This window comes from Hyaena hyaena, unplaced genomic scaffold (assembly GCF_003009895.1).
Source record: "Hyaena hyaena isolate Hyena2069 unplaced genomic scaffold, ASM300989v1 scaffold_124, whole genome shotgun sequence".
Classification (NCBI taxonomy): Eukaryota; Metazoa; Chordata; class Mammalia; order Carnivora; family Hyaenidae; genus Hyaena; species Hyaena hyaena.
In genome coordinates this window covers 1,493,501-1,521,043 of record NW_024080755.1, presented here as the reverse complement: position 1 = coordinate 1,521,043, position 27,543 = coordinate 1,493,501, and positions in this window count along the sequence as shown.

Below are 27,543 nucleotides of genomic sequence, written 5' to 3'. Positions count from 1 at the left end.
ACCTGGTAAGTCTCCCATTGAATGGATTTTGCTACCTTATTTCCCTGTTCCCTGGGATTTCTTGTCAGCTCTTGAAGTTGTAACAGACGCACTTCTGCAGGGCAACTCAGGTCCTCTCAGGGGTGACAAGGTGGCTTTTGTATTTTATTTTTTATTAATGTTTTATTTATTTTTAGGAGAGAGAGAGAGAGACAGCGTGAGCAAGGGGGGGTCAGAGAGAGAGGGAGTCACAGACTGAAACAGGCTCCAGGCTCTGAGCTGGCAGTCAGCACAGAGCCCGACGCGGGGCTCGAACCCACGAACCGCGAGATCATGACCCAAGCGAAAGTTGGACGCTTAACCAACTAAGCCACCCAGGCACCCCTGTATTTTAAAAAAATGGCAGATTATTCCCCGTCTCCCCAACCCCTCCGACCCTGAACCCATTTTATTAATACTGAGCTTAATCGTTTTGAACTTGAATTTAAACAGCCCAAATGATAGTTGCTATTTCATAACTAAGATATTTTTTACCTGCTAACAGTGGGCATAAATTTACATATTTCTCAGCACGGTATTGATCCTGCATCATAAACAAAAAGAAAGAAAGAAGGAAAAAGGGAAAAAGAGTCTATATAGGAACTCAAGGCCATGATCTTGTAATCTTCTCGGCTCTGTGCCCTTGGGGTGACCCTGATTTACTGTGTGAAGCAGGACAGGTCCCACATTTCTACAGAGAACACCGTTAAGCTGGAGGCCACGGCCCAGAAGATACTAATGGTGGCCAGCAAAAAGATCCCCAAAGGGCTGCTCTTAGTGGAGGGTGACCAAGGGTCCGTCTTTGGGATCCGAGAACCCCTCATGCATTCCTTCGTCTGTCGGCCCATTTAATAAATCAAGCACCTTTTGGGTCAGGCACTGTGCTGAGCATGGGAGACCCAGTGAACAAGATGAAGTTCACGTCTCCCCCCTCCCCCCGGTACCTAACCTTGTAGAGTGGGGAGGCCGCAGTAAGCAAGGGGCTAGCACGTGAACAAGCTCATTGCAAACTGTGCCAATGTAACAGTGAGCAGAGGGGGAGGGGAGACAGACACATTAAGGAAGGCCTCTCAGAGGAGGTGACGTCAGAGCTGGCCACGGAAGAGGCAGGGGAAGCAAGAGGCAAGAAAAACGGCAGCGAAGGTCCGGGACAGGGAAGGGCATGGACGTGGAAGACGCAGGAATGCAAAGGCTGGATGAGGCTTCCTGCCTCCACCTGGGGTTTGGGGTGGAAGGCAGTTCTTGGGATGCCTGGGAAACTGTCCCCGCCTTTGTGCCTGTGAGGACTATTGGATGCCACTCCCCTCACACAGGAGGGAGAAGAGGGCAAAACACTGATCCTAACAGTGGGAGAACCCAAAACAGAACACTGGGGCACGTGGGTGGCTCAGTCGGTTAAGCAAATGGCTTAGGTCGTGATCACATGGTTCATGGGTTTGAGCCCCGCGTGGGGCTCTGCATGACGATGCGGAACCTGCTTGGGATTCTCTGTCTCCCCCTCTCTCTGTGCCTCCCCTACTCATGCAGGCATGCTCTCTCCTCTCTCTCTCTCTCTTTCAAAATAAATTAACTTTAAAGAAAGAGAACAAATAAAAAATGGGGGTAAAAAACGAGTCAAGAACCCCCTTTTTCTAAAACCAGTGGCCCCTGTCCAAGTGAGCACTGCTAAGATGTCCGTCTGCCAGTGCCTTCCATTGCCAAGGGTCCAGTCCCTTCCAGGCCTCCCTGAGGACCCCAGGCCTCTGCCCCAGACCCCGCCTGGAGGCTCCGGGCCCTTCATGGTGCCGTTCAGAGGACCGTGTTGGGAAGCGCCAATGATCATTTATTAGCTGATGAGCGAAAGCTCTTCTTTCTGCTTCTGTGTTGAGACAATGCCATCCTGGGTCCGCCTTGGAAGAGAGATGAACGCACTTGATAAACAGCAAGGGCTGGTGGCCCCATCAGTGAGCGGGACATGCTTTCAAGCTCTTCAGAGCATCGTCACCCATGCCAGCAAGCCGGGGGCACCCACCTGGGGTCTGCCAGTGACATCTGAACACCAGGATCACACAGTGACAAGCAGGGAAGGCACAAAACTCTACCTCGTCACCTCTTTAATGAGTAAAATCCTCTCGCTGCTGCCGGGGCCCTCAGAGACCAGCTATTAATGAGCGCTTAGAATAGATTGCGCCGTTTTATCCATGTACGGTGGCCTGGGAGAGACACTTCAATTTCCATTTTACATCTGCTGCCATGTTCAAGTGTCTCACAGGAAAACACTTGGGCACATTCTGTCTTTAAAGAGACATGTTCAAAGAGAGCATTCCCTCCGCACAGCCACGTTCTATATGTGAACACTTTTCAATTTCCAAAGCATATATTTAGATTATGTATATGGAAGCCTATGACACACGGGGGAGAGCAGGGCCTCAGCCCCTCGGGGCTGAAAGAAGAGGGCTTCTGGTTTTGTCCTCAGATTCCGGGGACTTCACTCACTGAGATGGGGACAAGGACAGCCTAAGATTTGTTCCTATCTATGAACCTTGGTCCCAGACACCGTGGATCCTAACGTGATGAACACCACCATTTCCACGGGGCTGCGTGTGAGTGCAGGTCGGGGAAGGAGCCATGCGGGGCCCAGAAAGGAGACTGACTGACCGGAGCCCACATGGCGGCCAGGGGATGGGCTGGGCTCCTAAAGGAGTCTTTCCAAGACTTCAGGAGTGGAAGAGAAAAGAGGAGGCGGTGGAGCCAAGAAGGAACGGCAGACCACAGCAAGTGCCCAGAAGTCTCTGTGATGTCCTCCCCCCCACCCCCCACCCCCGCCGTCATAGGAGCCATTGCCGCAAGGGGAGTGAGTTGAGGGGAGGTTGGGGAGTGCGTCCAGTGTCGGGGCAGAGGGCAGCGGAGACTACAACCTTGGGCTCTTGGCATTTACCAGCTGCCTCGGCTCGGCCACCATAACAGAATCCCCACAGTCTGGTGATTTCAGCAGCAGGCATCAGATTCTCACAGTGCTGGAGGCTGACGTCTGAGGTCAGGACGCCAGCGTGGTTGGTTTCTGGTGAAGACTCCCTTCCGGGATTCTAGATGGCCACCTTCTCACCGCACCCTCAGATGGCAGAGAGAGAGCTCGGCGCCTTTCACCCCTTTACGAGGGCACTGGTCCCATCATGGGGGCTCCAGCTTCCTGGCCTCATCCAAACCTAATTACCCCTGAAACGCCCTCCGCCAAACACGACCAGTGTGGGGATTGGGGCTGCAGCTCTAATACTTTTGGGCTGGGGGTGGGCAGTGAGGGGACACGAACATTCAGTCCGCAGCACGAGCTGTGTGATCTTGGGCAAGCTGCTTAGCCTCTCTGAGCTTTCACATCTCATCTGTAAAATGGGATCAGAATGCCCTTGGCTGTAGGTCTGTTGTCGGGACGATGGGACCTGGCACATGTACAGTGCCTGGTGCACAGACACAGCTGGCGCAGTGGCCTCTGTGTTCGTTTCTAGAGCCCAGTGATCGTCAGAACCCTCTAGACGAAGAAATCCATCCTCCAATCAACCTCACAAGACACACAGGGTACGCGTGTCATAAGAAGCAGAAGCCCAGAGAAATACAACGTATCCACGCTTTGAAAAGGGACCGTGTGGGACAGGCTGCTGACAAGTGTGAACTACCATTGATTCCACCATGCTTGCTGTCCCCAGAACAAACAGCCCCATAAAGCACAGGGGCTCCAACCCCCGGCCTGTGGCCTCCCAGGACATTGCCAATGATCTCAGAGTGCATTCTAAAATTCTCGCCAGAGATTGCTGGAGTGTTCTGGAGTGTTCTCTAATTCAAAATGCCACCTTTCTCCACCATCTGCTCTTTGGCAAGTGGGAGAGGTGCTGTGCTGCTTGCCTGGGACCCATCCTCCCTCCCTCACAAGCATCCGCAGTCTTGAGGTAGTGATGTACCCAGTTCCAGAATCTGCTTCCCGATCCTCTCTTGCCACTTAATGTGGCCATGTGACTGAGTTCTGGCCAATGAAGCAAGAAAAACTCCTAGGAAAGGAATTCTGGAAAGGTTCTCTGGAAGGGAGAAAAGACAACTAGAGATAGACCCTTTTGCTTTATCTTCTTCTTCCTTCCTGCTGCCTGGAATGTGGACACGATGGCTGGAGCTGCAGCAGGCATTTTGCAACACTGAGGACGGAAGCCCAATGTGGGGAATGGCTGAGCAGGGGGAGGGACACAGCCTGGGCCCAGATGACCATGAAGCTTCAGAAAGAAACATCATTTCTGCAGACACTAAGGCTAGATCTGAGGATCGGGATAAGAAGAGATCTGAGAAAGTCGTTTGACGCCCTTTACACAAACACGGTGAAAATGTTCTGATGTGCAAACCCAATAAATTGGAAGATGGTCGGTTTTTGTAAAAGAGTCATCTAGAAATGCCAATAATCTTGCCCATCTGAATCTTGCTTCTAGAAGTCTGTGCATATGGATGATGGAAAGGAAATTATGCTGAGTGTTAGCTACAAAGTTACAGGCCGTAACCACATCTTTAACATACATCAGTAATTCAGTCCTTTCCAGAAGAATCCCATCAGGCAAACGCTCCTGTCCTCACTTCGCCAGCAAGGTAGAGAGACAGTAAAGTTACCGATTTTGCTTAAATTAAGGTCATACTGACGATCGATGGTAGCACCAGGCTTCTAATCTTGATCTAATCTAGGCTGTCGCCATCACACCTGAAAGAGAACACAAATGGGATCATGTCAGGCAATAGGACAGAATTTCGTCCTAGAATCAGCTGTCAGTGGCTGGCTGTGTGACCTTGGGGCAGTCCCAGAATCTATCTTTGCCCGCGTTTTCTCATGTCTCAAAGGTGAGCATTGGAGAGCTCAGAGCCCCAGTCTGCAGAAGGGCACTTGCTGGTCGACCTCTAAGCTGCCAGAGTGTCCCCTGCTCCCGCCCCCCCATCCCCCATGCTCCATACTCCTTCCATCACGGCTGTCCTGGGGAGCGCATGTATCTGTGGAAAAACGCCCTGCTTGGGAACCTCCAGATGGACAGATGGCTGGGGACCTTGACACGTCTTCCCTTCCCTGCCCACCCCTGCCCAACTCTAGAACACCAGGGGTGCTTCCTGGGTTTCCCAGCCCAGGCAGATCCGCTTACAAACCTAAACGTGTAACCCTGAACATTTGGGGTAACTGGGGGTTGCTCCAAATGTCCGCCCAACTCCCGTCCTAGAAACCCCGTTTACCCAGCAGCGTTAGGAGGTGGGGAGCCCTCGCTTGCATTGCCATTTGCCTGCATCAGCCATGTGGTGCCGAAGGGTGGAACTGCTCCACAATGTCCTTCCTACGAGATGTCTGCGATATATAGATGGCGTTGCTGTAAAGAATTTAACAGGCCAGCAACTGACACTCGAACTCTTTTGGATTCACCAATGAATCTGATGCCCATGTGTTGCCAAAAGCATTTATTGTCTCATAATTTGATTTACTTTTTTCCACGCTGCTCCCAGCGCCTGCAAGTAAGGGCAAAATGGCTGATGTCTCCAGATGCCACAGAGGCTAATAAAGCTTGCTGTGCTCCCAGCATGCTCTCTGCTGTCAGAAACCGGCAATTAACTTAATAGGGTTCTTGAAATGGAGTCGATCCGGGAAATGTGGCGTGTGTTGACACTCTCCCGCTGATCCAAGCAGCCTCCCACCATTGACTTGCAGGGTCTGTTTGCTATTTGAATTATTTAGGAGCTTGTTATGTGAATTAAAAAGCAGCACTTTGCAGCATTAAGTCTAATATTTTATGATCTTCAATTGATTAGGTGGGCTTTCAGGATTACACGGAAAGGTTAAGATAAAACACGTCTCAGACAGGCAGCTCTCACCGGTCTGCTTTGCTCTTCAAAACCCTAGATGAAAACCCAAAAGGATCCCGCCTCCCTTTTCCCTTCCGAAGTGAGTCTTCTGGAACCTGTTTGGGGACCATCAAAGAGCTTTTCCACCCTGAGGATACCAGGACCAATAGAGGCTGGTACCCGATTTCTCTACCTTTCATTTATGTCTTTCTTGGCACACAGATGCCACTGGTGATGTGGTGCCCAGAGGGACTGCATCCCAAGCCTGAACCTGCAAAGGGAAAGCCCTGCTGTGGGTTCCCAGCCACTCAGTTGGACCTGGGTGGGCACCATGGCCATGCCTGCTCTCGGCCAAGGGTGTGTCTAGCATACCTCCCTCTACCATGAGGGCCAATTCATGCTTGCCTTGCCCTGCTAGCTGTCACCACCCTCTCCCTGGCCGATGACAATAATTTTCCACTGGGCTTCTCCCATCACCCTCCTTCCAATCCACCCTACCTTCTGCAGCCAAACCTAGCTCCGGCTATGAAACTCCCCTGCTCAAAAATATTCAATGGCTCCCCATTGCTCATTAAGTATATACTCATTGACCTGAGCCCAGACTCTCTTTCTGGCCTCATCTTCCATTGCTTCCATATCAACCAACCAGGTTGAGCTACTTGGTATTCTTTAAAAACACCTCTTGCTCTCTCAACTCTCAAGCTTTGCTCACGGCATTCACTTGGTGTGTTATACCTCTCTCCACCCACTGAAACTCTACTCATCATTGATAATGAAAAGAGTAAATAAGTACATAATGTAGAGCTTCCTATATTCCAAGCACTTTAAATAGTATTACTTAACACTGTTTAACCTAACCTGTAAGGTAGGTACCTTTCCTAATTCCACTTTATTGATGGCAAAACTGAGGTTCAGAAAAGCGAGCTGACCTCCCCAAGGTCACTCGGCTAGCTGGGATTCAAATCCAAGTAGACAATGCTCTTCTCAATTCCACTTCTGTGGTAAAGCCATCCCCGCCTTTACCTGGGTGCCCCTGTTCCTCTGACTTATTCAGGCACCAGGTGTGTGTGTGTGTGTGTGTGTGTGTGTGTGTGTGTGTGTGTGCGCGCGCGCGCACAGCCATCTTGTCTACCAGGATGGCAATGCCATGAGACTGTCTGGCCTCTCACAGGGCTTAGGACCCAAGTTTGCACATAGTAGGTGTTGACGCAAGCAGGCCATCAGCTTGACCACGAGGTGGTTCCCCACCCCCAAGGTCACAGCCCCCGGAAGAGTATTTACCTGGTCTTTATTGCACTTGCTAAATGGTAGAAGGAGGCATTGCCGGGTGCCAAGTGAGGGACAGCACAAGCTCTGAAGAGTCACTTGCATTTGAATCCAGATACCCCCTCTTTTAACCATGAAACCTTGGGGAAAAGAGTAAATGAGCCTCACTGAGCCCTGGTGTTCTCACCTGTAAGTGGAAATAATAGTAGTCCCCTCTCTGTAAGGAAATTATCAGAATTAAATGAAACAATTCATCAAAAGCGCTTGAGATACATGGTCCCTAGCACATATTTAGGGGCTTAGAAAAAGTCTGCTGTCATTACCTTCGGATTGACCCCGGTGAGTCTATAAACCACCTCCTGCAGCTATGGACCCTGGGTCTGGCATCTCTATGCCTCCACTTCCTCACCTGGAACATGGACTATTAAAAACTCACCTGATAGGATTATGGGGAAGGATTTAATGAAATAACAGATGGCCCTGGAACAGAACAGACATTCAGTACAGTAATAATAATGTTATTTTTAATTAACATAACCTTCACTCAGCTGAGAATATTTACTTTCCTGGAACACCATAATGATGGTCCTTGACCCCTGGAACCAAACCTTGTGCAAAATAAGTGATGATCTGCCACCCACCCCCCACGCCGCCCCAGCCCTGCAGACACTGTGAGGAGAAAGGCGATGGTCGCTGCACAGCCCCGGCCTCCAGGGGGCGCTCAACTTAACAGGGGAGGCAGGACAGAAAGAGCTTGTCTCTTCCAGGGCAGAAGGAGAGTGGGCATGGGGCCCTGAGCAAAGTCCCAGAGACTCAGCCGGAAGGAGCCACTGCCTCATCCTGAGACCTGTGATCTGTCAGATCTGTTGGCCATGCCATGAGGGTGAGAGCAAGCACATTGGCAGCGGCAGCATGAAGGGGGAGCATGTGGGTCCTTAGTGATGCTTTCTTAGGAAACCTTTGTCCTGAGACCCTAGACTGTCACTAAACTCCCTTAAGTAGGGGGCTGCCTTCAGAACCTCCTTGCTGTAGGGAGGCGCTGAAGTCGGGAAGTTGTTCCCAGGACTATTTCACCATCACGTTCTCCTGGGTCTTACTCTTGAAGGCAGGTGAAGTCCTAACGTTGGGCCACGCGGATGAGCTGAAGGGCGCTGGGGCCCAGGAAGACTCTCAAATACGTGCAAAATCTTGTATGAACATATGAAGGTGTATACACTAGGTAGAGGTTCTAGAAGAGGTTCTGTGTATGTCAGGATAGGCTAACCGCTAGCTGCAGTAACAACCGCTACATCTCAAAGGCTTAATGCAACATGTCACATACAGTCCGAGCAGACTGATAAAGAGTAGGTGATGAGGAGCAGAGCTTTGCTGGGCGCCTGGGGGCTCCGTAGGTTAAGCGTCCAGCTTCGGCTCAGGTCATGATCTCACGGTTCGTGAGTTCGAGCCCCGCATTGGGCTCTGTGCTGACAGCTCAGAGCCTAGAGCCTGCTTCAGATTCTGTGTCTCCTCTCTCTGCTCCTTCCCTGCTCACATTCTGTCTCTCTCTCTCAAAAATAAAAATATACATTAAAAAAAGAAAAAAAGCAGCGCTCTGCTAGCAGGAACTCTACCATCATCAGGGCACCCTGAGCATCGACATTCAGTTGGCAGATGGATGGAGAAGAAAATGAGCCTGAACAATCTTACAAGAAACTTTACAGGCCAGGCCTGCAAGCAGCATGTTACTCCCGCCCACATTCCATTGGCCAGAACTCGGTCCCACATGGCTCCCCTGACTGCAAAGGAGTCTGGGAAATGTAGTCTTCCTAGGTACCCAAGAGGGAAGGAAAAGTGGTTTGGAGAACACAGAGCCTTTCAAAAAGAACTTGAATGGAGGGAAGAAAGGTAGAAAGAAGAAGAGTCAATACCATTTACTTTACATACATGGTAGTCCTCACTATTTACTAGCAATCCTCCATTTAGTCCTCACTATTAGAAGTAGATCTTTTATTTTATATCCATTGTATAGATAGGGTGAAGGTCAGAAGACTTAGTCACTTACAAAGAATCACACGGGAGTGAACGGTGGAGCCCAGAATACACCTCACGCTTGTCTCTTGTCAACATACCGTTTTAAAAGCACTCCATCTTGTGACATTCGTGTATTAAGCATTTTGAGTGGGAAAGTGAATGTGAACAGAGAAGATAATTTTGAGTTGGTATTTTGGGGGCAGCTAACATTTATGGACTGCTTATTCTGTGCCAGACACCATTTAGAATGCTTTTCCATGTATCGCATAATTAGCTCTGCCCCATGACCTTATAAGATTCATCTAGCTATTATCTCAGCCTTATGGATGAGAAAATCCAAGCACAGAGAAGTAACACAACTTTCCCAAGGCCCCACAGCTAGTAAGTGGAGGCCCGGGGACTCCATCTTTAGTGGTTACACCAGTTCTTTCTTTCTTTTTTTTTTTTAATGTTTTATTTATTTTTGAGAGATAGAGAGACAGCGTGAGCAGCGGAGGGTCAGAGAGAGAGAGGGAGACACAGAATCTGAAACAGGCTCCAGGCTCTGAGCTGTCAGCACAGAGCCCGACGCGGGGCTCAAACCCACAAACCGTGAGATCATGACCTGAGCCGAAGTCGACTGCTTAACCGACTGAGCCACCCAGGCGCCCCGACACCAGTTCTGTAGGTGTGCCCTTCTCCCGACCCACGCGTGCACTCATTCAGCACGCAGTTGCTCTAGGCCATCCGTGAAATCGAGACAAACAGAGAATGTGTATCCTTAATCCTCGTGACCCCACTATGCAGCCCAGGCCTGCCCCCCCTCCCTCAGAAGTCATAGCCTGAGTGTAGGAATCCTCCCAAGGACGTGTGGACACACCAGTCAAGTCACCAGCCACTTGTTGTCTGGGACACCATGACAGAGCCCATGGGCCCATGTAAGATGGCAGCCGTCCCCGTTACTACCCCATCCCCTCCGCCTGATGGTTTCACGAAGGTGGGTGTTCTGCTGTCTTCAGCCGCTGCATCATTTAAGCCAAAATATGTTCAGTTAATGGGGCCAGAAGCAGGTCTGGGGGGACATGGAGGGGAACAGAATGTCTCCTCATGCCACCCTGGCCCTCTGAGGCATTCTTTCATCCAGGGTGAGGCCCTGGGGATAGGAGAGCATGGCCCCTTACTGCGCGCCTTGTCCAAGGCCAAGGTGTTGACCTCCGGCTCTTCCATGAAAGCAGCAGGCTGGTGGGTGGGTGTGCGGAGGGGGTACAGAATCAGCCCCAAGGCACTCAACAGAGGTACTGTGTGCTGGTACATCCTGAGGCTCAGGAGGGGGGAAGGATATGAAAGCACCAAGGTTAAGGGAGGTGGACACCCAGACAAAGTAGGGCTAAGGCTAAACGTTCAGAAGCAGAGGGGCAGAGGGCAGCCCCCCGCCCCCTCCCCCACACCAGGTCTGCCCCCGGACCTGTGAAACTGTGGCAAAAATGCCACGACAAGAGTGGGCCGGACCTGGGTCAGGACCAGCTCCTCCAGTCATTAGCCCCCACTTGTTTCACCTCTCAGTTTCTTGGCCTGTAAAATGGGTGCAATGTCAGTCTCATATCACAGTGCTATAAGAAGGCCTGGGGGGTTGAGCACCTGAAGGGGTCTGGCATGAAGCCAAATCCAAGTGCCCGCCCAGGGGCCTTTGAATACAGTCCTCTTAGAAACAAGCAAACAAAAAGTAACCGACTGTAACCGACTTCATTCTCTAATCATCTGTATCGCCAAACAAGACACCTCATTAGAGTCATTTGTTTTGCAATTAAAATAAACACCTCCTCACTTTCCTTGGGCCGTGCAGCGGGATCTTTGAGGTTGGCCAGTCACTTGCCCGGCTGCGACAGCACGGACCGCGGCCCGCAGTGTCCAGCATGGGCCAGCGCCCAAAGAACTGGATGTTTCTGAGGTCAGCAGTTCGCTCTTTTGGTGCACGTCCCGCGACATTCTCTTCGTTAATCCTTACGGTGGCCCCGGAAGGCAGGTAGAGCTGACCTCATGACCCTCACTTCACAGACAAGGAAATGGGGCTCCCCGAGGGTCTCAGTTAGCAAGCCAGCAGCTCCGGGACTCGAAGCCAGATCGTGTGGCTCCACATGCAGGTGTTTTTGGTGACACCGAAGGGGCTCAGCACCCTCTTGGTTGCCTGAGGACTGGCAGGCGGGCACCGGGACTTGGAGGCAGAGGCTTTCCTTACACTGAGCAGTGATAAGAGCATGGGCCCCGGAGCGAGTTGCTGTGGGCTCTGCCATTTACGTGCCCTGAGGCCTTGGCTAAGCTGCTGGACCTCTCTGTGTCTTATCTATAGAATGGAGGCGATGTGACTTCCTCCATCTTACAGAGCTGTGATCGCTGTAGAGCAATTAGATCAGGGCCTGGTGGATAGAATGTCCATTATGTATCACTACTGATACCCTGTGCAAGGAACCGCGCCCACTCACCTCCCTCCTCTCTTTGCTTGTGATGCCCCATGCCCCTGGATGGCAGAGACTAAGACAGAGGTTCAGTGCAGGGGGGTGGTTAGGAGTGAGGCTCTAGTTCCAAGTTCAGACCCCATTGCCCTCTGGCTGTGTGACCTGGGTGAGCTCTGTGTGTGCTCTGAGCCTGTTTCCTTCTGCATGCAAGGGGATAATAGTAGGTAGGATCTGTTTCATAGAACTGTATTTCATTAACCGATGTAACACACAGGAAGCACCTAGAACCCTTCCAGGAGCAGAGGAATACTTGCTAAACAAGTATTCGCTATTATTGTATCCATGTCCCCCCCTCGCCACCTCCCCCCCCCATCACTAGGCTCCGTCCAAAGCACTGAGCAACTGGTTTTGGATACATGAATGAGTTGAGTATTTCTATTTCTTGTTCTCTGGATAGCCAGAGGTCTTCAAATTCTTTCCCAAAGATACGACCCTAGGATGGGAGTTGGCCACCAAGGAGAGTGACCTTGTCCGAGACACTTACTGTTTAGAATGACCTCACTGGATAAATAAACAGCGTGAGATGGGGAGCCAGCCCTGGCTTTCCAGAAATACTCTGTCCCTGGCTCCAGCTCGGGCATGGAGACACGGTGACCCTAACCAGCTGACTCATCTTCCCAACATGAGCTGATATGCTGAGGCCGCCCCACCCAGCCTCTCTCCGCCCTCCCTGGCTCCTTCACATGGTCTGGCAAGCCCAGCAGGAGCCAATCTAATAGAAGCAGTGGCTCTGGGCGGAGGAAAGGCAGGTGTGAATCTGTGATTAATGCCAAGGAGGGGCAATCAAGGGAGCAGAAAAGCTCTGGCTGGAGAGGTTGAGGACAAAAGGCCTGTGCCCAATGGTGCAGTCTCTGTGGGGGCGGAGGGGGTGACCCTGAAGGGCACGTAGCCTGAGCTGAGGTTGGGCATGGCTGCTCTGTGGGGTGGAGGTCCACTGAGTTCCCGGGCAATTAGGGAAGAAATCAGGACTGGGGAAGAAATCCAGAAGGCCCTTCCATCACCTCCGAGGACCAGGAGGCCACAGGAAGAGCTCAAAAAAGACTGGCTCCAGCCTCATGGTCAAAATTAGTCAGAGTAGAAAGATCGCGATACCAAGAAAACTCTCTAATTGACACCCTTCTTGAAACCCTCAATCTTTCAGAAAACTACTGTCTTTTTTTTTTTAATTTAAAAAATATAACTTCAATGCTGACGATCCCTCTCGTTGAACAACAGAAGTAGGCACTTAGACATGACGTGGTTCTACTACTCTGATGTACAGGTCAGAAGATGCGACTCCATCCATCCATCTGTGGTTTTTACTGAGCACCAACTACATAGCAGACACTGACCGAGGTGGCCGGGACTGCAGCGGACAAGACGAATAAAACCCCATCTCATGGAACTTCTATTTTGAGGAGGAGACAGACCATAAACCCAAAGTAAATTAAAAAAAAAAAAAAACATTCAGATCGGGATAAACATTAGGAAGAAAACAAAGGGCTCTGTATTGGTGACGGGTGGGATGGGGAAGGCAGGTGGTCACGAAGATCGCTCAGTGGGGACTCTGGGGACCTCGAAGATCGCTCAGTGGGGACTCTGGGGACCGCGAAGCTCAGGTGTGAAACCGAAGCCCAGAGAACAAGGGAAGAGCTCTATCTGCAAGCGTAAAGGCACTGAGGCAGGGACTCACTTAGGGAGAAGGCGCTGGGGCAGGGACTCATTTAGGGAGGTCTAAGGAAAGGAGGAAGGTGTGTGTGGCAGAGGTAGAGTGATACCTGCCAACGTTTTCGGGCATCTGTGCCTGGCACCATTCTGGCGCTTGACTGGCAAGTCAGTAAGTGCCCACGAAGACCCTAGAAGGCAGGTTTCCATTAGCACCTCCATTTAGGTTGTGAAGGCTGAGGCCAGAGAGGTTACGTAGCCTGCCCAGATCGTTACCCACTGAGGGCAGGGACACCCCACATCCAGAGTTCACTGGAGGAAGTCCCGGGGAAGAGCTAGAGGACACAGCCCCTGCGGGCCTCGGCAAGGAGCTGGGATTTTGTTCAAGTACAACGGGAAGTGCCCAGTTCACACAGTACGTCAGTGCTCAGGTCAAAGACTATTGGCGCCTACCGTGTGCCAGGCGCCGGCCCTTCCTGCGCACCCGGCTGCACGAGGCAGGCGCCCCTCTTCGGGCGGACACCACCAGGGCGCCCCCCACCCCCACCCCCGGACACACACCTTGCGGCTCTGTCCCCTCGGGGCTCCCCCCGCGTCTCCCTTCCAACCGTGCGCCACGGGTTTGGGGACGGGACCTGGCGCTGTGCGCGCGAAGGGGCTCTGGTCTCGCCCCAACCCCCCCCCCCCCGACCGCAGGGACGCGCGGAGCCCAGCCATCCAGCGACGCGCCCAGACGGGGCTCAAAGATCGGCCTCCGCACACCCCTCGCTTGGCCACGCCGCCTCCTCCGGCAGCCCTCCGGTCACCCCTAGGGGAGGCCAGCGCGGCCAGGTTACCGGGAACTCTTTCTGCCGTCAGCTCGGCCGCGCAAATCCAGCTCCACTGGCCGGCCCCGGGGGCCACGGAGCCCAGGATGCCCACGCGGGGGGCGCCCCGGCCCGTAGCGCGCAGACGCGCACCCCTGCGGGCACCTCGGCCCCAGGGCGCGGGTGGCCCCGGGCTCCGTGACCCCCGCGCGGAGACGCCGGGCGTTCCATCCCCGAACCTCCGCAACCGAGGATTGCCGGCCTCGTGGTGGCGCGGCCTGATTGGCAGGTCCCCCCTTGGCAGGGGTGGGGACCGGGGAGGGCTGTGCTGCACAATTGTTTTTACTCCTGCCGTCGTTAATTCAACTATTGACAGCGAAAGGAGGGTCTGCCGCGGCTTTGTGTCACGCACTCGCTGTAATTTACTTGAAAAGAATTAAATCACAATTACCTGCCATTCGTTTTGCATAAAACGAGCTGTAAGGAGCCAGGACAACAGCCCCATTGTTGCCGCGTTAGAACAATATTTCCCAATTCGAAACCTGAAACATTCGAATTAGCAGCTTTGTTTGGCTACGGTGGCCCCCGCGGAGGGCAGGACTTACGCCCCACCTCGGACTCCAGACATCGCAGTTAACGAGCCTCATTTTCATTCATCTAAGTCTAGACCGATCTTTTAAAATCGTTGCACTTATTGTACAAATGCACCTCCCAAATGTTGGAAAGGAAAAGGTAACCTTTTATCTGTTACGTAGCCCAGTTGATAAATTATCTAAATGCCACGAAAATTCCTCTTGCTGGAGCTAAAATCAGAGCAAACTGTAATTGACTCACTTGAGATTTGTTTAAATGTCCAAAGAAATCACACTGCTTCTCAAATAAAGTAACTTCTGTTCTCATTTCTCCCCTTTCAGATATGATCAGCAGGTAAACATGACTGATTAGCCTTTAAACCAGCGTTTTTCAAGTGTATTTAAAATATTCAATTCTGCAAAATTACATCACCCCGAACCTGTGTGTTCAGCAAATTTGAAGGCAGGCTGGGTTTTTAACAACTTCTGTAAAAGTAAACTGCTGCTTTGAGTGAGCAGTATAGTTTCCATTACCATTAATAGTTTTTCAGTAACAAAATGTAGCTGTTCAATCAAGCCTGAATATTAAAAAAGAACCCAATTGGTAATTGTAAGAACTCTCTAACCATCAGGAAAAACAGCAAATACAAAAATACAATTGGTAACAGGGAGACTTGTGTGCAGAAAGCAACATATTATGGCAACTTTATGCATATGAAAATAAAGATGGGTGACAGAAAATAAGGTTGAAAATAGAAAAGATGAAAGACCAGAAAGGCAGAATTTTAAAAATCTGGGTGGTAAAAACAAACCAAACCAAAACAACAACAAAAAAACTGACATGCAGATTTAGTGCAGAGAATAATTAAAGCATGAAATAAGAAAACTTATGACCTAGAAAAGCAACTCAGGAAAGGAGTATAAACACATTTGTTGTAGTTAGCGCTAGATTTTCCTAATTTTAAAAAATGCAATTTTGTGCTTGAAATGTTATTAGTATTTAAGAGGTATTTTTTTAAAGAGTGAAAGCTACTAGCTGACTTTTTTTTTTTTTTTTTTTTAGTGAATGGCCTTTTCCTTTAAAGCAAAATTTTTTTACTGTCTGTTCTCTTTCATTGTTTTAATGAATGTGGAAGTTAAAATGTTCACTTTTATTTCCAGTGACTTAAAATTTTTTTAAGTGATTTTTCCCTTTTGTGTGTGAGAGAAAATAACTGTTTGGCTTCAGCAGAAAACAAATTTAGTGGATCAAACCAAGGACTCAACTCTATTTTCATGACTGTGTTTTTGAAGAATAATCCACAGAGATGGGGGAGGAAGGGATTCATCAGGCAAATGAAACAAAGTCCCTGATCTATATTCCTATTCTGATATCACCTCCCGGAATATCGGCAACATTTTAAGTTCCAGCCTAAGCCACGAATTCCTTCAGAACAAATCAAATGTCTTTAAAGAATATTTCTGTTTGAAAAGGAATTAAGCTCTCCTGAAAGAATTTTAAAGGTTGTGATATTCACAGCCCGATAAAGCAGCACCTTTAATGAAATTCTAATTAGCAATTTCATGCACTTTGCTATTAGTCATATCAGATTAGTGCACATTTTCACAGCCTTCCTTTAATTAAGTGCACTTATTCCAAGTTTCAAACACTTTCCTTATAAGATGAAAACTGTGCTGAAATGTTATTTAGTAAACAGAGGAAGTGTGAAAGTGTAGGTGTGCGTGTGTACACGGGCGGACATTTTTAACTGTCTACAATTTTTTTTTTTTTTACATTTATGGAGTTGGTAAACTCAGGTTTTCATTTCTTTTTTCATGTATGCTCAGTGCCTCCATGGGATTTCTACAGGACCTGTTCAAATCCTTAGCCGAAGTACACATCGTGTGGATTTTGGCTTATAATGTGTTTTCTGGATGTGTATGTATATGGGAGGAATTTTTTGCTTAAAACATCTTTTCTGTATGCATGTATGTGTGTGTGTAGTGTATACGCATAGTGTATATGCATAGTATATTTGTGTATATACATATATGTGGGGGAAGAGAGAGGGGAGAGAATCAGAGAGGGTGGGGGGGGATATACAACATATAATATTTAGCTTTTTAAATCTCTGAAAAGCAATGAAAAAGCATTTGCCCATATAACATCCTCCCCCCCCTTGCCACCTTTTGCAGGCACCTCTTTTCCTTTGAGAACAGCAAAATGGTTTCATTCCACCTTCTAAATTTCATTCTGAAGCCCCCGCAAGGAGCAGGCAGCTAGCTCAGTGAGCCAGATCCATGGAGCGCAGGATATCTTCCTTCATGCAGACCCCACTTCTCCACTGGGAGAGCTCAGCCGTCCAGCCAGTCTTTTCTAGACAGAGGGGGGGGACCTAGTCTGGGGGCTCAAACCCTACAAAGCCCTGAATCCCCGGATCGTCCCTCCCTCCCAGCTCGCTGATGGTTGCTCCAATTCAGGGAGATCATATTGTCTGGGAATCAAACCGATCTTATCTGTAGCCTTTTGTCAAGCGGAAGTTTTTGTTGCCTGTTTTGCTCAGAGGTTGAAACTTGTAATATATTAACTAATTGCTAGCATCTCTAACACATGTTCTCTTGTTGGTGTCATTCATTTATACTGTAACATTTTTGACATTTTTAGATCGTCTCTTGGGACTTCTGGGCCTCTTCGCAGTTCCCTCCATGAAGAGTGTTTGCCTAATGATTACTGACTGACATCTCAATAACGAGCAACGTAGGAGTTGGGTACATCTATTGAAGAGTTCTGGTGTGCGTGTGTGTGTGCGCGTGTGTGTGCGCGCGCGCGTCTTAATTCATGGTCCACTTTGTCAAGTCATGTGTGAGCCATAATTTAAGCTAATAATTACCAGACACGAATTCAATGAAACATTGGTGTCTACACTTAAAAAAAAAAAATAGTCCTGAATTTTAATGCATTCAGAAAACGTTTGCCTAGGGCCAGGCTGGGTCCAGCACACATATGGAAGCACTTTAAAAGTGATAAATGATTTGGAATCTACCCTGTCTACTGGTGTGCTTCTCAGGAAAGAAAATTAGAGCTAACAGGTGTTAGATAGGGAATGCTGGGGCATTTTAATAGAATTGTCAAAATGTTGGTACCAGATGTTGACATTAATGCACACAACTCGGAACGTAATGCCGGGCCGCCATTTAAATGATTATTTGTTTAAATTTCAAGTCGCCGGCAGGAAATCCTTACTTTGTTCAGCACCTTTCTCTACACACCATCCCTCTGCTCTTTCCCCTATGATTTGCATCAAAGTGCAGTGGCTGCAGAGCTCACATATGCATGCTTTAAATAATCCATGCCTGTCAAATTTCATTTTTTCTTTTCAGATCATACTCATCACATCCCCATCCTCGCCAGCCTTGAAGTCGGCCTCAATGTATTCGCTTATGAGAAAAAATGATTTAAATACTGCCAGTTACAGGCTAATTAATCTCTGAACTACTCGGCAACTTCAAATGTATATACCAAGTAATCTGCATGAACTTGTAATTACTATGTATTTATACGATATTTTCCATGTAATCACCAAGTCGTTACATGGTTATGTGAGCCTTGTAAATCATGGTGATAGCAGAAAACTAATCTTGCCCGTGCCATTGCAGAAAGCCCAGGCAGGGGCCGCTGGTATCCACCGCGGTCGATTAATTGAAGGATCCAGAAAGACTCTGTGCTTTAAAGGACACTAGAATGCTTGCTTGCAGTACAGTCCCAACTTAAAGAAATATCAGGGGATTGAGAGCCTGACGAGGTGGGCAGAGAGTAGACTTTTCATCCAGCTTTTGTACAAAGATGATGATTGGTTTGGGGCATTCATTCCTGCTGGAGTTGAAAGGCAATTAGAAAAAAACAATGTCTCGGCAAAATCCACCATTGGTTGTGTGAGCACCATTCTGCTGTGACTCGTGGAAAGTCCTGAAATAAATTCCAATGTGAGTGTCGAGAGCAAACCCTGAGGCAGACAGACTTGGGTTGTCATCTTTTTGAACGCAATTAAAGCAGACCCAAAAGCTCCAATTTTTCCAGACGGGGCTTCCTGTCCCACCTCTTCCAAAGTAACCTCCTTCACAGACAAACTGTGTGTGTGTGTGTGTACATGTGTGCGTACATATGTATTTGCGTGTCTGTGTGCCTGTGTGTGAGAGCTAGCGTAATACCTTCGAAAGCCACATTGGACCACGTGGTCCCTTTGGTTAGAAAGCAGCCACCCCTATGGGAAGGCCCATTCTCTCCTCCTTGGGAGGTCCCCTCCTTTCTCCTTGACTGGACAGCTGAGGTCTGATTTTCCCAGGCACAAGGAAGGATGAGGTAGGATACAGATCCAAGGCCTTTCTGGATGCTGCAAGGACCCACTCGGAACAGAACAAGGGGGGCCTAGAGGCCAAATCCGTGCTGGATTCTGAATTTCTGTGGTCATGAGCCTCCCTCTTTTCTCAGCCCTACTTAGGAGTAAGAAGGGAGAACTAGGCAGCGCACCTAGAGACCCTGCCAGGACCCGGAGCTCCGCCCACCGTCACCTGGATGCCCACCAGGCTCTCGCCCAGCCCCAGATAAGATCTGCAGCTCACTCAGGCCTGTTGGCTGGGTGGTTCAGCATCCTCAAAGCCCTTTCTCTTCAGAGGCTCACCCATCTAGAACTGCACTGTCCAACACGGTAACCACGAGCCACAAGTGGCTATATAAATAATTAATTAAAATTAAAGATTCCGTTTCTCGTTGCACTAACCACATTTCAGGTGCTCCAAACGTGGCCTGTGGCTACCATATTGGATAGTGCAGGTATAGAATATGTTCGAGATCATTGGTCTAGAACTCTACAGAATTCTCGGTTCTCTGTCCCGATATTTCCCAGCCCAGAGACAGTGGCATTTGGCGGGATCGAGGGACAAAACCGGAGAGGGTTCCCTGGGCCCATTAAGTAAGGCCCACGAAGTACCGCCCCCTCGGTAAGACCATTCTCACTGTACCTGACCTTTTTGTGCAGCATCAAGGTCAAACCTGGGGCTAACGTGTTACCCAGAGCTCAGCGGGCACTGACTATGAGGAACAAAAGCCCCAGACCTCTCAGAGCCCTGGAAGACGTCTGAGACCACAGAGATCATAAGTGGCTGGTGGCTAGTTCTGTTAGCCGGGTTGGTATTTGCCACATGGAGATGCCAGCTTTTGCTGGTATAAACTTGGGATGCCTCTCTGCCTTCTGGGGTGAGAAATTCCTGGCTCAGTAGCCTGGGAGAAATTCTGATTATTCATTATCTTTCATCATATATGCTGCTATTGGCTGCTTGGTTGATATTATACGTGGCCCATTTTTGTGGCTGTTCCTCCAGGGCTCCCGTAGGCTGGGCCAAATGCATCTTTAATGCTCACAACAAACCTAGGGGTGGAAACTGTGATCCTATCTTACAGATGGGAAAACTAAGGCTAACATGTACTTACTGCCTCCGCTGAAGCCACATGGCTCAACAACAATGGATCAGGATCCCAACCAGCCCCATTCACCATCCCACACACACAGGCCTATTCTTTGGCCTCTCTCGCCACGGGCAGCCAGGGAGCTAAGCTGACTGTCTGGCTTTCCAAATCTTCAGCGTCGCTCATCGTCAGCATGTGATTCCTTACCAGCTTTGTCCCCTCACAGCTGTTGATGGACTAGTCCTCACTGTGATGGTTTGTAAACTGGCCCCAATTTGCCACCTCTTTCCCCCTACCCCTTTGCAATGGGACCTTGCATCTCCTTTCCTCAAGTGGTGGGACGTACTTCGCGGAGTGTATCTCTGACTCTAAGGTGGTCTAGCTGCTTTCGCCGGTAAAACGAGGCTGAGGCAGCAAACAACATACCGCTTCTGAGAATGGGTCTCAGTAGACATTGAATCCTTTCAAATCCCACCACCACCATCTAAAGGAGCCCCACCTCGCTGGCTGGACAGTGAGAGCTAAGTGGCCCAGGGGTCCCCATGGCCCAGCTAATAGCAGGCCAACCTCCAGAAGCAAAGCCACCTTGTTGACCTGCAGTTCAGCACAGACGCATACTCAGGGGGGAAGAACAGCCCGGTTGAGCCCAACCAAACTGGATGACCCACAGACTCATCAATAAATGGTGGTTAAGTCGCCATATCTGGGAATGACTTGTTTCTCAGCAGGCACTAACTCTAACACTGAGTCATATGCTTTTTCTGACTCAGATGATTTAAATCTACTCATGTTGTGGCCTCCACTGCTTTGATGGACTGGATATCTCTCAGGGGTATGTAAGAGTTTCTGCTAGACGCCCTAAAACCCATCAACCGGGCAAGATTCAATAGTGCTCCTCCTGTCCCCCCTCCCCACTATGCCCGCTGAGCAGCCGACAACGAATTTTTATTGAAAGGATCTAACTCTGTGAGAGGTGTCTGGGTAGCTCACTCAGTTAAGTGTTTGACTCTTGGTTTTGGCTCAGGTCATGATCTCATGGTCTGTGAGTTCAAGCCCCACATCGTGCTCTGTGCTGACAGTGTGGGATTCTGTGTCCCTCTCTCTCTGTCCTTCCCCCACTTGCTTTCTATTTCTCCTCAAAATAAATAAAAAATAAACCTAAAAAAAAAAGATCTAACTCTATGGCTATTGGACATGAGAATAGTTCCCACTTTTGGTTCTGATTTTGGACCAAACCACAAAACGTCCCACATCCACCAAGATGCTTGCCTTTATTTTCTTTCTGGTTTTCTTTCTGTTCATAGCCAGGAATCCAGAGGAAAATGCCAGTCCCTCCCAGACCCATCAGCAGCCAGCAGGGCTGCCTGAGACTTTATCCAACCTATTTTTCCGTTTTCCCATTGGATCCGTGGATTCCGGGCCTTCCCAGACCTGGAGTGGACTCACATCGGAAACGCTGTAGGGCCTCATGCTGGAGTGGTGCCTCGGAACCCACAACACATTCCGTGCAGCTGGAATCGAGATGCTGGAAGCTGGGTCATGGCCAAGCTGGGCTGTTCCAGCAACCTCCGCAGAACTCAGTGCTTTGGGTTTTCCGGGTTTCCTCTGTAGAGATGAGTCCCCGAGATTTCGATGCACTTTACACTCTGCATTCATTCAGTATGTAGGTCTTCATCGCCTACCGTGGGTAAGCAAGACTAGTAGGGCAAAGTGGGGAAAGAAAAGACACCCACACTTGGAAACAGCGCCCGGGTGGGCAGATGTAAAAATGACCAACAGTGTTGAAAGGCGGAATCGAACAGGTGTCCCGCAGGGGATAAAAAAAATGAATAACTGGTTTTTACGGACGTTCAGGACGTGCCGAGCACCCTTCCAACTCCAAATATCAAAATGATTCAAACCCTAAAATATTAACTAGAATGTAGACAAAGGCACTGCTAATGTAATTCCTTACACCAAACCCTTGACCTCGCGGCTGACCTAAAGTGTGTTTATAAAGCAAAAGGAGCCAGTTTTAATCTGGGCCCGAGCATTTGTTGAGAAGCAAACATTGCTGCTGGGCTAGAGAGACCAGCTCGAGAGCTGAGAGGCTCTGCGTCTGTGGAGCCACTGCAGAGCCTGGGAGCTGGCAAATGGCTTCTCCCCTGTAGCTGGGTGTCCTTGGGCTAATCACTGAACCTCTCTGAGTCTCGTTTCCACAGCTTAGCATGGATACCAACTTTCCAAGCCTCCCAGCTTTTTGTAAGGATTGATTCGAATGTTGGATCTGTATGTTGTCCATCAGTTGTGTGAACTGCTAGGCACTTATGCTCCAAGGTAGGCTTCTCAAAGTGTGGCCCATGGACCTACAGCGTTGGCCTCGCTAGGGGAGTAGTTAGAATGTGAACTCTCAGGCCCTCACCCTACTGAACTGGAGTCTCTGAAGGCGGAGCCCATGGATGTCCTCTGGCCACCCTTAGCATGGTAAAGGTTGAGCACTACGGCCTTAAGTAATGCCTGTTCTGCAGGAGAGTCCCAGGTCACAACGGTGGTCCCAGGAGAATCATGGAGGATATGGCCTTTTGATCACACGGGTGTTTCAAAGTGGATGATTGACTGTATGATCCCTACAAATGGTTTCCCAGGGCCCAGCAGCCTTCCTGAGAGATGGAGATCACGTTATCACCATGGAGACAGGGCTAGAGAAAGGGAAGAAAGGAAGAAAGGAAGACAGGTATGCAGGCTTTCTCTAGGAGCTGCCTTCAGGACAACTAGAAACAACTAGAATTAGAGATCACGGTCATAGGCCCCACGACGGGAGGGGTCCAGAGGATCCTGCCTGCTGGGGCTGTTTCTGTGCCACCAATCATGCCATTGTCTATATGCTACAGGTCATCTATATGCTACTTGCTTCCACGGAGCCCAGGTGTGGCCTCAAAATTGGTCTACACACAGCGCTCCATGCTGTTCCTACGTATTTGCCAGCCCTGACTTAATCCCTCCCCTCCCACCCTAGAGAAGAGCAAACTGAGGCTCCGACCACACCTCGCCCATGGCGTCCGAAGTGTATGCCAAGCTCCTAATGTCTCACAGAGCTCATTCTCCTTGGCCCTTTGCAACTACACGTCCCTGAGATTGAATCGCCTCCTACCGCTGGGCCTGCTGAGAAGGAAAAGGGAGCAAAACTTTGCAACTTCTGGTGAAGTGAGCGTGAGCTGTTTGGGGGAATTAGCCCCAACTTTAACCTGACCAGGCAGAGATCACCCATTTTTCAGATGAACAAATGGAGGTGCAGTGGGATTACCTGGCTTGCTAAGGGGAGCCTTACCTGAATTTCCTGCCACTATTTGGTCCTTGGATATTTGATTTGAAGTGTGGATTGCCTTAGACCTAAGGATCTCACTTCCTATGATCTGAAATTCTTTTGTTTGTTTGTTAGTTTGTTTGTTTGTTTAGAGAGAGGGAGGGAGACCCTGAGTGGGAGGGGGGCAGAGAGAGAGGGAGAGAGAGAATTCCAAGCAGACTCTGTGCTGTCGGCACAGAGCCTGACACGGGGCTCAAACTCACAAACCGTGAGATCATGACCTGAGTCGAAATCAAGATTCAGACACTTAACCGACTGAGCCACACAGGTGCCCCTAGACTGGAATTCTTATACTGGGGACTCATTCCACTGGATCTGAAAAACAATTGGGTCTTCTAGAGTCTTACCTAATAGACTAGTGTCCTATCTACAAATGTGGTCAGAGGTCGGTAGTGAGCCAAGAATACGGCCATCTCACCATTTTGGCCATATCTGCGTGACTGTCCTTTATTATTTACTCAGAATTTTACATTGATTTCCTTTGTTCCTAATAACTTTAATACATCCGTCTTAAAAGAGTGCATCACATTAGTTTTGGAAACGAAAAACCCATTTCACTCACCATAACCCATTAAACAAATACACAACCTTCAATATATAAAAATGTTCCTCGGTATGGTACCTCCGGTCAGCTCCATGCCGCCAGCACGACACATAGTGCATATGGGAAAAGCCCCCACACATGGAAGTGTGAGGTTGGGAGAGGGGAGGGGAAAGAAGTTCCCATTTCTGCACTGAGGCTGCAGGGTGCATTTCAGACAAGTCCCAGGGAGTGGAGGGACGTTTGGATGTGGCCTTGGTTAAGTCGTTTCTACTGCAAGCTTCAATTTCTTCAGCTATAAAATGAGGCTAAGCATGATCATTCTTCCCCTCCCTCCTGTCCTCCCCCCCCCCCCGGATGCTTGGGAGGATTATTAATTGGAATTGTGGCTGTTCATAAGCTTTATAAATAGTGACACAACACAAAATTGAATGTTTGAGATTTTTTTTTTATCATTTTATTTTATTTCATCATGGTAAGTATACTCTTTAATCTTCATTCCTTAGTTTTCCCATGCCCCCCACCCACATCCCTCTGGTAACCAGCAGTTTGTTCTCTGTAGTTAAAAGTCTGTTTCTTGGTTTGTCTCTCCCCCCCCCACATTGCTTGTTTGTTTTGTTTCTTAAATCCCACATATGAGTGAGATCATATGGTATTTGTCATTCTCTGACTGACCTATTTCACGTGGTCAGTGAAATGTTCGAGATTATTGTTCTCAGCTCTCCCCATGGTGTAGAGATGCCAGTCCCGAGCAGATGAAGGTTGCATAAGGGAGGCTGCTGTTGGAGGAAACTTTGTAACATTTGTCATGGCAACATGTAAACATAAAACAGAAACAGACCAAATGCAAATAAAAAGACCATGAAGACAAGGAATAAAGCAAAGAGGAGGCATGCAGGTCATAAGGGATCACATGGTTGCCCTAATTTGGCTTCAGATTTAACACTGAGCCTCCTGGTGGCAAAAGGGAAATGGGAAAAGGGAAAAATGTTATGAAGGAGGAAAGTAAGGAAGCATTTTAGCTTCTTGGGGAAACACAGAGCTCTTTTGAGCCTTGAATTTAACAAGTGAGTTTTCCACATAGGGTTTAATACGGGGACACGAGATGACGGGAAATAGGGTTTTTCCCGGGGCTGTCCACCCTAACTCAGCAGACACTGCAGACCCCAGCACCACTTCTGAACCTGACAATGCATCCTGACTACTTTCAGATTCTGTTTCATTCTATCTCCGTCTCCACACGGAGCATAATGAGAGGAGCTGAACTGAGAGCCCGAGGAGCCCAGCTCCGGTCCCAGCTCATAGGGCCCCACACAAGACAGCTAATTCTAGCTCGCCAAACGCCCCCAGCTCGGGCGCGGCACCGAAAATCGTGTTAGTAGAATTGTGATGGGTGTGCACACAAGACCATGCCGAATGGGAAAGAGGCAAGATGCACTATCGTAGATACGACATGATTTCACCTATATTACAGACGGATAAAAAGGCCAAAGGCAGAGTGGTTTGCTAACCATAGGACAGGAGGTAGAATCGGCCCAAGTTCAAATCCTCCCTCTCGCTGCCACTGTGTGGCCTCAGGCAAGTCAAAACCCCTCTGTGCCTCTGTTTTCTCATCTGCAAATGAAGGTAAGAGTTGTTTGGAAGAGGAAATAAATGAGTATGTAACGAGCACTTATAATAGTGCCAGACACACAGTACATTGTACGTGTGGGCATGTGTGTGTACCTGCATGTGAATGTGTGTGTGTGTGTGTGTGTGTGTGTGTATGCATGTGTGCGCGGCTGGGGAGAAGATCCAAAAGGCAAAATTCCAAAACAGTAAATATCATCTGACAGTGATTTTGTTTTGCTTCTTTACTCTTTACTTTCCTAATGATTTTCTTTATTTTACTTTTCTACTCAGGGGCGCGGGAATATTTTATGTGTGACCTTCATCACCTGCAAAACCAGGATTGCAACATCCCAAGGTCACTTTGAGCTTCAAAGGAGACACTAAAGTCAGGGGTAGGGGGGTTCTAAACTGTGAAGAGCTGTACCCTGGAGGTGGGAGTGGGGTGCGTTACTTGTATAAGCAGACTGGAGGCTTGAACCTCTTAGGACATGGCTCCCCATGAGTGAGTCCTGTGGCTGTATCTCCCTTACACTCTGGCCCGGGATCTGGGTTGGGGGCTGCCTCCCTCACTCAGGGGAGTCACCTCTGGGCCCCCTCCCCCAAAGGTCCCTTGAGCGGCAAAGACATTTCCCCAATTTAGCCATCAAATGCTCACCCGCCCCTGGTGTTTAACAGCTGGCTGGTCCTTTATCATCCCCTTCCTGGAGGAAAGAATATCTTTCCTGCCCCCTCCCACCCACAGGCACCCCCACTCCAATGAGAGTCCAGCCTCTGGATGTTTTCCATTAAATTCAGCAATTCTTAAAAAAAAAAAAAAGCTCGCGGTCTCCTTCCTTGTGCATTTAACCCCCAACTCAGGGGATATCTGGAGGCAGCCTTCTTCTCCAGCTTCCTGATCCAAACTCATATCTAGGAACAAAATTTTAAAATAACCAAGAGGCCCTCCTGGCCTTTCCATATTTTCTTTCTGAGGTTTTCTTTTTCTTTTTTTTTTTCCTTAAAGCAAATCCAGCATCTTAAGCGAGATACCACCGTATATTTATGGGAGTTTAATAACTTCTTCCATTAATAACATAGACAAACTAATTTACCCAAACGTGTCTGTTTTAAACTCTGGGAACAAAGGTGGGGGGATGAAAATCAATCTTTCCTTTGTACTTGAGCCACTGACCCGTTAAAGCTTTGAAGATCATTTCTTTAAGAAATTGTGAGGAGTTATTTAACTACTACCAGCAGCTACCTTCCCATTCCAGCTGCGTAATCAAGCATAATAAATTAGAACTTTAAAAAAAAGCGGACTCCATTTTTTTTTTTTTTTCTGGATAACCAGAAATGCTGCAGAGCACTTTGACAAATCAGCTCCGTGGCAGACACGGGCGAACTGGCCATGCACTGGAGCTGGTTAAGGCCAAGCCCGAGCCGTCTGGACACGGTCCTGATCGGAGGCTGTTGGGAGAAACTCAGGTGTTGCCTTTGAAGCAGGGCTTGCTCAGAACTCCTGTCCTGGGCGGGAGATGTGGTGGCAGTGGGACCCAGCCACCCTGGGCGGTAACTTCCGGCCCCCCACCTGAACACCCACTGGACTGAGGGGCACTCAGGGAGCGGGGGTGGTTCGGGCGGCCCCTGGGAGCCGCCGAAGGCCCCCCTCCTGAATGTGGGGAGCATTCCTCCATACAAACCTTGCTGCTCCACTTTGATAAAAATCAGTCTCCGTGGGTCTTGAGGGAGTCAAAGGCCCTTCTTAATCAAATGATCAACTGTTCATTTTGAAAGCTTGACTGGTTCAATTAAGATCACAGGCAGGAGACGGGCCGGTCATATTACCCTCTTTGCCAGCTGGTCTGGCCAGTCGCGGTCCCCCAAACCTACCTCTGACCAGCCTCCTCCTGTGCCCGCCCGGAATGTGCCACCACCGCCCCGCCACGAAATCTGACCACCCTTCAAGGCCTCATTCTGCGTCCACCTCTTCCC